The 12,248-nt window shown below is 45.5% G+C and overlaps 1 long non-coding RNA gene across 2 annotated transcripts in view; it reads right to left on the reverse strand.

Annotated features, from left to right (window-relative positions):
• LOC138268179 (uncharacterized) overlaps positions 1–12,248 on the reverse strand; it is a 279,010-nt gene that overhangs the window by 3,078 nt on the left and 263,684 nt on the right. The gene's annotated exons all lie outside the window — the stretch shown is intronic.

Raw genomic sequence — 12,248 nt, forward strand, 5'->3', positions numbered from 1 at the left:
TGCACTGATGCACTATCCCCCACTGCAGCCGACGCTCCCGCAGGATGTACCACCTCAGTATAAATAGGATGGGGCTGAACCCCTGAGTGGCACTGGCTCCCACAGGGTGTGTGGCAAGCAGTGCCGCCACTTACTGCTTCTTGCTCCTCTGCCATTGGGCTGGGTGTAAAAAAAAGGACAGCAACACAAAGCAGAAAGAAAGAACTAGAAAGTGGAGCACGAGGAAGGAAAGGGAAAACAAAAAAAAGTACAGAAAGTTACAAAAAAGTTTAAAAAGAAAACAAAAAAACTAAATTACACACACAGAAAAACACACTGAAAAAAAAAGTAAATGAGGGAGGATCAGTAGGATGGGGAGGATTGGCACAGATTGAAACATATATAAAAGTAGACCCAGCACCTTGCAGAGAACAGCAGAGGAAGCAGGTAAAAGAAAATGGCCACACCCATGAGCATGACATGGTGCCATTAGCGCTGATTTTCAGCGTGAAATGTGCTACCAGTATGAAAAACAGCATGAAGAGCTGGACAAGTATTTTTTCTGCCCGTTCGTGCAACTCTGTGGATTTATCGCACAATTGTTTAGTAACGCCACAGAAGGCCACAGAGCAAAACTCTGAGAATTCTGCCCAGGCCTAGTGTTAAACTGTGTGTAATAACGGTGAGGCAAGAGTGTGAGGGAGACATGTCTTTATTAGTTGCCAGTGCCTCACAGAATGCTGTTAACATTTCCCTGCCCTCCTGCTTAACATCAACATTCTAAACCAGCGTCCTGGTGTACACCAAATGCACACGCACATGTAAGGATGGAAAGGGAGGGAAAGGGGATGACAAAATGCATGCGTCAATTAGATAATTAACGCTTGGGTGTGTTTACAGAATATAGCCCTCATTACAACGCTGGCGGTCAAAGACCACCAGGGTTGTTTTGGCGATTGTACCGCAAACAGGCTGGCAGTACAAATCGCCATATTATGACTGTGGCGGTAGCGCCACGGTCGCAGAGCCGGGACCAGCGGTTTCCCGCCATCGTTATCCCGGCGGTCATAATCCACCAGGGCAGCTCTGCTTGCAGCGCTGCCCTGGGGATTATGACTCCCCTTCCCGCCAGCCTGTCCATGGCGGTAGAGACCGTCATGGAAAGGCTGGTGGGAAGGGGAGTCGCAGGGCCCCGGGGTGGGGCCTGCACTGCCCATGCACTTGGCATGGGCAGTGCAGGGGCCCCCAGGCTCAGCCCCACCCTGCTTTTGCGTGACGGGTGCAGCTGCACCTGTCGCACGGCCGCAACACCGCGTAGCGGGCGACATCCTCGCTGGGCCGGCAGGCAGAAACTCTGTTTCCACCCGCCGGCACAGCGGGGATGTTGTAATGCGGCTGGTGGCTTTGCGGCCGCATAGGCGGCTGCTCGGCGGTCCAACCTTGGAGGACAGCCTCCGCCGCCCGCCAAGGTTGTAATGAGGGCCTATGTTCCCTTTTAGCAACAATTAGTCCAATATTTAATCTTTGAATCTGATAGGTGGAGCCATTGTTCATCTGGTCAAAGCAGTCACTTGGATTGGTCACAATCGTGGATGAAGATATACCAGCAGAAATTGTACTGTTAGTACTAGTATTACATGTTTCACATTGTTCAGTGCTGTTGGCATTATTGACTGATTCTGGTACATTACTTTCAATAATTTTGCCACTGACCTATGGTTTTGGAGTCCTAATTCTGACAACATTTGATCCCTTCCACTACTGACCATTGTCTATTAACCCCTTCGCTGCCAGGCCTTTTCCCCCTCCTGTGCCAGGCCTTTTTTTGCCTATTTGGGGCAGTTCACGCTTAGGCCCTCATAACTTTTTGTCCACATAAGCTAACCAAGCCAAATTTACGTCCTTTTTTTCCAACATCCTAGGGATTCTAGAGGTACCCAGACTTTGTGGGTTCCCTTGAAGGAGGCCAAGAAATTAGCCAAAATACAGTGAAAATTTCGTTTTTTTTTAAACAAATTGGAAAAAGTGGCTGCAGAAGAAGGCTTGTGGTTTTTCCCCTGAAAATGGCATCAACAAAGAGTTTTCGGTGCTAAACTCAGCAGCTTCCCAGCTTTCAGGAACAGGCAGACTTGAATCAGAAAACCTAATTTTTCAATACAATTTTGGCATTTTACTGGGACATACCCCATTTTTGCAATTTTTTGTGCTTTCAGTCTCCTTCCAGTCAGTGACAGAAATGTGCATGAAACCAATGCTGGATCCCAGAAACCTAAACATTTCTGAAATGTAGACAAAATACTGAATTCAGCAAGGGGTCATTTGTGTAGATCCTACAAGGGTTTGTTGGGGGTATATAGGGTTTGTAGGTTCATCAAGAACCCGAGGAACCCAGAGCCAATAAATGAGCTGCACCCTGCAGTGCATTTTCATTCTATACCGGGTATGCAGCAATTCATTTGCTGAAATATAAAGAGTAAAAAATAGCTATCAAGAAAACCTTTGTTTTTCCAAAAAGGGCACAAGATAAGGTGTTGAGGAGCAGTGGTTATTTGCACATCTCTGAATTCTGGGGTGACCATACTAGCATGTGAATTACAGGGCATTTCTCAAATAGATGTCTTTTTTACACACTCTCCTATATTTGGAAGAAAAAAATGTAGAGAAAGACAAGGGGCAATAACACTTGTTTCGCTAATCTATGTTCCCCCAAGTCTCCGGATAAAAATGATACCTCACTTGTGTGGGTAGGCCTAGCGCCCGCGACAGGAAACGCCCCAAAGCGCAACGTGGACACATCCAATTTTTTTTAAGAAAACAGGGGTGTTTTTTGCAAAGTGCCGACCTGTAGATTTTGGCCTCTAGCTCAGCCGGCACCTAGGGAAACCTACCAAACCTGTGCATTTCTGAAAACTAGAGACCTAGGGGAATCCAAGATGGGGTGACTTGTGGGGCTCGGACCAGGTTCTGTTACCCAGAATCCTTTGCAAACCTCAAAATTTGGCTAAAAAAGCCACATGTTCCTCACATTTCTGTGGCAGAAAGTTCTGGAATCTGAGAGGAGCCACAAATTTCCTTCCACCCAGCGTTCCCCCAAGTCTCCCGATAAAAATGATACCTCACTTGTGTGGGTAGGCCTAGCGCCCGCGACAGGAAACGCCCCAAAGCGCAACGTGGACACATCCAATGTTTTGAAAGAAAACAGAGGTGTTTTTTGCAAAGTGCCTACCTGTAGATTTTGGCCTCTAGCTCAGCCAGCACTTAGGCAAACCTACCAAACCTGTGCATTTCTGAAAACTAGAGACCCAGGGAAATCCAAGATGGGGTGACTTGTGGGGCTCGGACCAGGTTCTGTTACCCAGAATCCTTTGCAAACCTCAAAATTTGCCTAAATAAACACATGTTCCTCACATTTCTGTGGCAGAAAGTTCTGGAATCTGAGAGGAGCCACAGATTTCCTTCCACCCAGCGTTTCCCCAAGTCTCCCGATAAAAATGATACCTCACTTGTGTGGGTAGGACTAGCGCCCACGAAAGGAAATGGCCCAAAACACAACGTGGAGACATCACATTTTTTCATAGAAAACAGTGCCTACCTGTGGATTTTGGCCTGTAGCTCAGCCGGCACCTGTGGAAACCTAGAAAACCAGCACATTTTTGAAAACTAGAAACCCAGGGGAATCCAAGATGGGGTGACTTGCGGGGCTCTGACCAGGTTATGTTACCCAGAATCCTTTGCAAACATCAAAATTTGGCCAAAAAAAACACTTTTTCCTCTCATTTCGGTGACAGAAAGTTCTGGAATCTGAGAGGAGCCACAAATTTCCTTCCACCCAGCGTTCCCCTAAGTCTCTCGATAAAAATGGTACCTCACTTCTGTGGGTAGGCCTAGCGCCCACGAAAGGAAATGGCCCAAAACACAACGTGGACACAACATATTTTTTCACAGAAAACAGAGGTGTTTTTTGCAAAACCTGTGGAGTTTGGCCTCTAGCTCAGCCGGCCCGGGGGGGGGGGCAGAAATGCCCTAAAATAAATTTGACCCCACCCCCCCAAACCCCCCCTGCCCGGAAGCGACCCTTGCCTACGGGGTCGCTCCCCCTGCGTGACATTGGCGCCAAAAAACAAATCCCCGGTGCCTAGTGGGTTCTGCCCCCTTGGGGGCAGATTGACCTAAAATCGACCAATCTGCCACCCAGGGGGTCAGAAATGGTCTAAATACAATTTGCCCCCCAGGGGAGCGACCCTTGCCTGATGGGTCGCTCCCCATCTCTAAAAAAACAAACAAACAGAAGAAAAAAAAAAAAAAAATGCCCTGGCGCCTAGAGGTTTCTGTCCCCGCTGGGGGCAGATCGGCCTAATAATATGCCGATCTGCCCCCAGGGGGGGCCGAAATGGCGTAAAATAAATTTGCCCCCCGCAACCCTCCCCCCCTCCGGGAGCGACACTTGCCTACGGGGTCGCTCCCCCTGCGTGACATTGGCGCCAAAAAACAAATCCCCTGTGCCTAGTGGTTCTTGCCCCCTTGGGGGCAGATTGACCTAAAGTCGACCAATCTGCCCCCAAGGGGGGCAGAAATGGTCTAAAAACAATTTGCCCTCCAGGGCAGCGACCCTTGCCTGATGGGTCGCTACCCATCTCTAAAAAAACAAACAACCAAAAAAAAAAAACACACAAAAAAAACCTTGCCCTGGCGCCTAGAGGTTTCTGCCCCCGGGGGGGCAGAAATGGCCTAAAATAAATTTGCCCCCACAATCCCCACCCCCCTCCCAGGGAGCGACCCTTGCCTACGGGGTCGCTGCCCCTGCGTGACATTGGCGCCAAAAAACAAATTTGCCCCCCAAACCCCCCCCCCCCCGGGAGCGACCCTTACCTACGGGGTCGCTCCACCTGCGTGACATTGGTGCCAAAAAACAAATCCCCGGTGCCTAGTGGTTTCTGCCCCCTTGGGGGCAGATTGACCTAAAATCGGTCAATCTGCCCCCAGGGGGGCAGAAATGGCCTAAATACAATTTGCCCCCCAGGGGAGCGACCCTTGCCTGATGGGTCGCTCCCCATCTCAAAAAAAAAAAAAAAAACACACAAAAATACTTGCCCTGGCGCCTAGAGGTTTCTGCCCCCGGGGGGGCAGAAATGGCCTAAAATAAATTTGCCCCCCAACCCCCAACCCCCACCCCCCTCCCCGGGAGCGACCCTTGCCTACGGGGTCGCTGCCCCTGCGTGACATTGGTGCCAAAAAACAAATTCCAGGTGCTTAGTGGTTTCTGCCCCCTTGGGGGCAGATTGACCTAAAATCGCCCAATCTGCCCCCAAGGGGGGCAGAAATGGTCTAAATACAATTTGCCCCCCAGGGAAGCGACCCTTGCCTGATGGGTCGTTCCCCATCTCAAAAAAAAACAAAAAACTAAAATTTGCCCTGGTGCCTAGAGGTTTCTGCCCCCCCCAGTTGGCAGATCGGTCTAATAATAGGCCGATCTGCCCCCGGGGGGGGGCCAGAAATGGCCTAAAATAAATTTGCCCCCCAACCCCCGCCCCCCCCGGGAGCGACCCTTACCTACGGGGTCGCTCCACCTGCGTGACATTGGCGCCAAAAAACAAATCCCCGGTGCCTAGTGGTTTCTGCCCCCTTGGGGGCAGATTGACCTAAAATCGGCCAATCTGCCTCCAGGGGGGCAGAAATGGCCTAATATAAATTTCCCCCCCCCCCAGGGAGCGACCCTTGCCTAAGGGGTCGCTCCCCTTGCGTGAAATTCACGCAAAGAAAAAACTCCCTGGTGTCTAGTGGTTTCTACCCCCCTTGGGGGCAGATTGGCCTCATCAAAATAGGTCAATCTGCCCCAAAGGGGGGCAGAAATTGCCTAAATATAATTTTCCCCCAAGAGGAGCGACCCTTGCCTAAGGGGTCGCTCCCCACCTAAAAAAAAAAAAAGAAAAGCGTAAAAAAAAAAAAAAAGAAAAGGCCTTCCCGAAAAAATGCCCCCCCTGGGAGCGACCCTTGCCCAAGGGGTCGCTCCCTTATGACAATTTCAGAAAAAAAAACAAAAAAACTGGTGTCTAGTGGGGTTTCAAAAGCCGGATTGCAAGCAATCCGGCTTTTGAAACCCTGGGAGAGACTTCAAAGGGAAGGAAATACATTTCCTTCCCTTTGAAGCCCCTCCGGGCCTCCCCCAGTCGGGGAACTGTAGCCTTGGACGAGGTCACCTCGTCCAAGGCACAGAAGCGGTTAAGACAGAGGGTTCACTATACATGCTCATGTTTGCTTGTTTTCTAGGATATTTTACTCTCACCCGGTCACCTACACACACAGACATTCCTTTGACTGCATTTCTGGCATCGTAGTAGATGTGCATGTGCTTTTGGCATCTATCTTCCAAACTTATCAGTTTTCTCTCATGTTCTCATTTTCCCATCTGTAATGCTAACTGTATTTGACCACTGACTTCATCTTGACCATTGACTCTATTTTGTGCTTAGCTTCAGGTGCCGTCACATTGGTGGCGCAGGATTTTTCCACACTGAGCTTGTTTTGCACACAGACATGTTTTTGCTTTTTCTCATGAGCCCAGGGTTACACTGTGCCGGTACATAGCATGGGGGACGTGGAAGGTAGACGTGATAAGGGAGTCGCAGCCTGGGAATGCATTTGTCAAGGAAAAGTACACCTCCTCTGTCTTTGGAATGTGCATTGGAGCAGTGCCCGTTCCTTTGTGTGTATCACTGCCTATATTCATTGTGGATGTATTGCACATTTTCTGGCTGTCATTGTTTAACTGCTGTGAGTATTTTGGCATCTACATGTGTTTTACCTCATTCAAGTTAAATGCTCATGTTCATATTTTCATTTGCTTTTATTTGATATCTGGGAAGTGCCTTAATAAATTAATTACTCAAACTAAGAGTGCTGCAATCATTGGCATCATTTTCTCTTAGTTTAAAGCAAAGCAGAACACCATATCTTCCATGCTAATAACCACTATGGTTGCAACCGTGTAATAGTCACTCTATCACTCAAAGGGGGTTCTACCTATGGTGTTGTGTGCCGTTTCTATAAGGAATGTGAGACCTCAAATCCAATTTGAATGGTTTTATTGATTAAGCGAATGGCCCATTCAACCTGGATGTTGTTTTGAGGATAGTACAAGGATGACTTTATGTGTTCTATACCACTCATTCTCATGAATGTAACTAGTTCTTTGGATACAAACTGCACCCCATTGTCAGTGACTAAATGATGGGGGGGAAGAGTTCCTTACAAAACAATTTCTTCAGGAACTTAATCACTTTGAACATGGTGGGCTGCAATACAAATCTGAACTAAATCTAGTTGCTGAAATTATCTATTACAACAATGGCATGATTTATTTCTAGAGGTAAAGCATTCATTTGTCCAATAAAGTTGATTTTGATTTTTAGCCAAGGATCCTCAGGTAGCTCCACTGATGTCATGGGGCACTAGTGTGTAGTGATTGTTTTACCCGCATTAGTACATATGTATCAACGGTTGACAAACATGTCAACATCACTGTCCATGGATGGCCACCAACATCTTTCTCTCAGTTTTTATTTGGTTCTTGTCATTTCCACATGTCATTTATGTTCTAGGGCTATCGTTCTTCTGCTTAGGGATGTGGACGCAATCAAGGTGTTACCACAGAGAATAATGTATTGACAATGCTGACCTCATCTTTTATGTTTCAATAGGGTCTCATTGTCCCATCTAGATTCTTTTCTCTGGGCCATCCTTTGACTATGTATTTTTTATTTCTGTAATCCATAATGCTTGCCATCCAACCTTGTTTAGTAATAGCGACATTGGACTCAATACTGCTAAGCAAGCATGCGACCAGCAAATCATCATCTTCAATCACAGTCTGACTCACCATCACAGGGGACTTGTGACAGATAGTCAGTAGAAACATTCATTCTGTCAGATATATATTCCATTTTCGATCTGGTAGTCTTGTCACTTGCACACCAATTTAGCTATTCTTGGGGACGTTTTACCTGAACTTTTTCCTTCTAAAATGCTAAACAAAGACTTATGATCTGTGCAAAATGATGAACTCTTTGCTCCATAGAAAGCTTTAGAATTTTGTAACTTTCAAGACACAGGCTAATAATTCTCATTCAATGAATGAATATTTTTCCCCTTGGCCTTACAATGTACGCGACACAAAGATGATGGAATTTTCACTCTTCTCTGTTTTCTGGTGAGCAACACCTGCAACCCAACCTGAAGTGTGTCAATGACAATGCTTTGCAACTTCTCATTGAATGACTGCAGGGATCATGCCAGTTCAAGTTCTCGTTTTATGTCTGTCATGCTCTACTCAGACTCTTTGTTCCAGGTAAACTCTATGTCTTCCTTTACCAAATTGTGAAGTGGTTCTAACTTCTCAGCATAGTTTTGTATGAATTTGGACTGGAATTCACACATGCCCAAGAACAATGAAAGTTCCTCGCTGTTGGTTGGGGTCAGTGACATTGAGATTGCAGATATCAGAGATGGATTTAGCTGACCACCATGTTCATCTTAAGGTGGCCTAGGTATTCCACAGTTCCCTTGAAAAAGGTGCATTAGCTTTTTTGTAGCGTTAGCCCACTGTCATGAATCCTTTGTAGGACTTTTTTTTTTTTTTAAACACAGATACATGCTCTTCCTTTGTTTTGCTGTAAATTAATATATCATTTTCAAATTACCTTATACCTTCCATGCTGGAGAAGAACTGGTTCATTATTCGTTGAAAGACTGCAGACGCTGAACGTAGACCAAAAAGCATTCTGCAAAACGGGTGTGCTCTTTCTGGAGTGAAGAATCCTGTGTAATGTTTGTTTCTTCTTCCAACTGTATTTGCTAGTAATCTGCACTATAATCTAGGGTAGTCAAGATTTTAGCTTGATCCAATGTCATTACCATCTCATTTATTGGAAGCCAGGTCCAACAATGGGCAACCACATGGCAGGTGATTTGGTGCACGTCAATGCAGAAGTATATTGTGTCATTCTTCTTTGTTACAATGACTACAGATGACAGGCACTCTGATGCATTGATTTATTCAATTATGCCATTTTTACACCAATCCATGAGTATTGCTTTAACTTCTGTGCAGGCTGACAAGCGTAAATCCCTGACACATTGCTTGACAGGACCCGTGTCTGCTTTTAAGATTAATCCATGTTTAAAATTCCTTAAGCATTTATGTTTTTCACAGAATACCCCCATGTACTCCTCAAAAATTGTTCTACTCATCTTTTGGGATGATAAACATGTAAGCAGGTTTATATGGATAAACCATCATTTGAAGTTTTTGTTGTTCTAACCAGCCTAGGATGTTGATGCTGTAGTCCACTACAAAAATCTTTGTGAATACATTTGTCTCCTAGAACATAAATCTGCATTAAACACTCTTTCCAATTTCACCTTGTGCCACTACAGGCTCCTGGAATGATTCTACTGGCTCCCAGTGGAGTTGTGCAATCCAAGTTATTGTAGGTGTCCTTTGATAAGATAGTGATTCTGGATCCAGTGTCTACAAGCATCTCCACGTCTTCTCCATTTTCATGAACATTGCACTTTTAGGTTGGTTAAGTGTATCATCTTTGTTGATGATGGCCACAAGTAACACTAAATTTTCCATCAATCCATTCTCATTAGTCTTCCTCAGACTTCGATTCTTCTACAGTGAAAACGTTTTTAGTACAAGAGGTTCTGCAAATCTTGAGAACATGTCAAGTCTTTCCACACCCCTTGCATATCTAGCCTAATGGAGGATATTCCTTATTCGATGCCAAGGGGGTATTGGATCCACAACAATAGCATGCAGGTGTGCTGCTGAGTGGAATTGAAGCGCCCTTTTTTTCCTTGTATTGGACAGGTTTTATGATGTTTCTCCATCTTTATGAATTACATAGATATCTGTGTGATGATTATCAGGTTTGCAGTATAATTTTGCAATCTTGGCAGACCGTTCAATACTTTTTATGTTTGAGATCACCTTTTCACTGCTAGGGTTCTGATGACATAATCGTTTTTTTCTTTCACGCAAGCGGTGCGCATTACCACCAGGTCATGGAGCATCCCATCCACAATTCTAAAGGAGCATGTTGTGGCCAACACCCTTAGAGTCACAACATAAGGCTCAATTGATTCACCTGGAGCCTGATAACAATGATAGAAATTGTACCTCTCCAGTATAACACTCATTGAGTCAAAGTAATTCCTCATACTAGTTCTGGCTTTTATTAATACATTCTTGATCCTCATCTTCTTTCACTACCTGGAGAATGTGATCAAAAATACTTCTCCCTTCTCCACCCCAAAAAATTGTACAACATGACTTGTTCCCTGGATGGATTGTAATTGTAATTGGTTCCATCATAGGCTTCCAAATACTTTTCAAAACATCTGACCCACTGGGTCTAGCTTTCTACAGGTGGTCCTGGCACTTCCAAAAAAGTGGTGGCATCCCAATAGCATTCATTATTCCAGCCATGCGATCACTGTTCCTCAAATACTATACACTTGCTGTAAATCAGGCAACAATTAGCAAAAAAGCTTGAGCATGCAGTAATGTTCATGTAGAATTCCTCAGTATCATTGATGAGAATATGGCTATTGCTAGTGTTCACTTTAAGTACTATTTTATTATAACTTAGTGGTATTAGTGGGTTAATCCACTGACCATGCTGTATGCACACCCCTCCCAGGGGCCATCTCAGTTGGGGCGAAGGTGTAAGTGGCTAAAAGGAAGAGGACCCATTGGCCAGCGTGGGAGTGCATGACAGGAGAGCATCTGATGAATGTGGCAGGCACTCCTCCCTCCTCATCACTTCAGTGAAGGAGTTTCGCCGAGCCGAAGGCTGGAAGAATGACCGTCACTGCCTGCATAGCTTTCAGCATCAGAGTTTCAGATGACGGTAGTATGGCTTTGTATCCAACGCTTGTCACCAGTTTCTCTGTGTAATAATGAGGAGGCAAGAGTATGAGGGAGACACATCTTTATTAGTCAGCTGTGCCTCATAGGAGCCCATTAATGTTTCCTTACTTTCCCACCTAAGATCAACATTCTAAACCATCACATGACCTATAACACATGCACACACACATATGAATGGATGGGGAAGAAAAAGGGATGATAAAATGCATTCGACAACACTGGATGTGTTTACAGAATATTACAACTGCCAATTCAACTTGAAAAACAAATCCCTTTGCCAGGCCTAAAACACCCTTTTTATTACATAAAAGCCACCCATAAGGTAGGCCTTAAGCAGCTCATAGGGCAGGATGCATTGTACTTATAATGTTGAACTTGTAATTTTAAGTTTTGCATGTCCAGTTAGTGAATAACTTCTAAAGTTGCTTTTCACATATGTGAGACCTACCTCTCCCATAGGTTAACATTCAGTTACCTTAGTACATTTAGAAAGTGATAAGTTTTGTATGGGAGCAGGCAGAAATATCATGTTTGGTGCCTAAGGAATAGTAATTTGAAATCATCTTTAATAGTAAAGATGGATTTTAAGTGATAATTCAGAAAATGCCATTTGTAGAATTTTGGCATTGTGTTGTCAATTTGGTGCTTGTAGACTGTTTACTGGGTCCCATGCCTAGGTGTAGTTGGCCTTTGTGTATTTCTCCCAGACGGCCACACAACAGAGGTACTAGATGTTGGCAGGATGGGCCATCTTGACATGATGAGGGGGTGGGAGCTATCACCTGTCCCAAATACACTCCAAAGAGACTGCCTCAGGAAACGCACAAAGAACTTCACTCTTGGTCACTGTGATTCCAGACATCCTGGGACCACAGCAGGGAGGCAGGAAATTCTAGACACCTCTGTGGGATGAAAACTACAGAAACTTCAAGGCTAGCACCAGGTATAAAATGAGGACTCTGAGACCCACTCTTCAGATTACGGCTGGACCTGTGAAAGACTAAGAAGAAATTCTGCTGTGCTGACCTGCTACCTGAGGAAGGAAGACTAGACCTGCTTTTTAAACCCAGAAACACTAGAGTGGTTAGTACAAGGGCAAGCTGACTGGCCTCCTCTTCTCTCCTCTTCTGAAATACAGTGACATTACAAGCTCCAGAGACATGCCCTGCATCCGCCCAGCTGCCCAGACTCAGTTGGACCTGCCTGTGCCCTGCTGCCGGCCACTGCTTGAATGAGTCCTGATCTTCTAGAGATACCCCTCCAGGTCCTAAACATTTGGCTGGCAGCAGAGTGCATTCCTCCTGGCGCAACAGTGGGTTTCTTTGGAACTAACACA

This window comes from Pleurodeles waltl, chromosome 12 (genome assembly GCF_031143425.1).
Source record: "Pleurodeles waltl isolate 20211129_DDA chromosome 12, aPleWal1.hap1.20221129, whole genome shotgun sequence".
Taxonomy (NCBI): Eukaryota; Metazoa; Chordata; class Amphibia; order Caudata; family Salamandridae; genus Pleurodeles; species Pleurodeles waltl.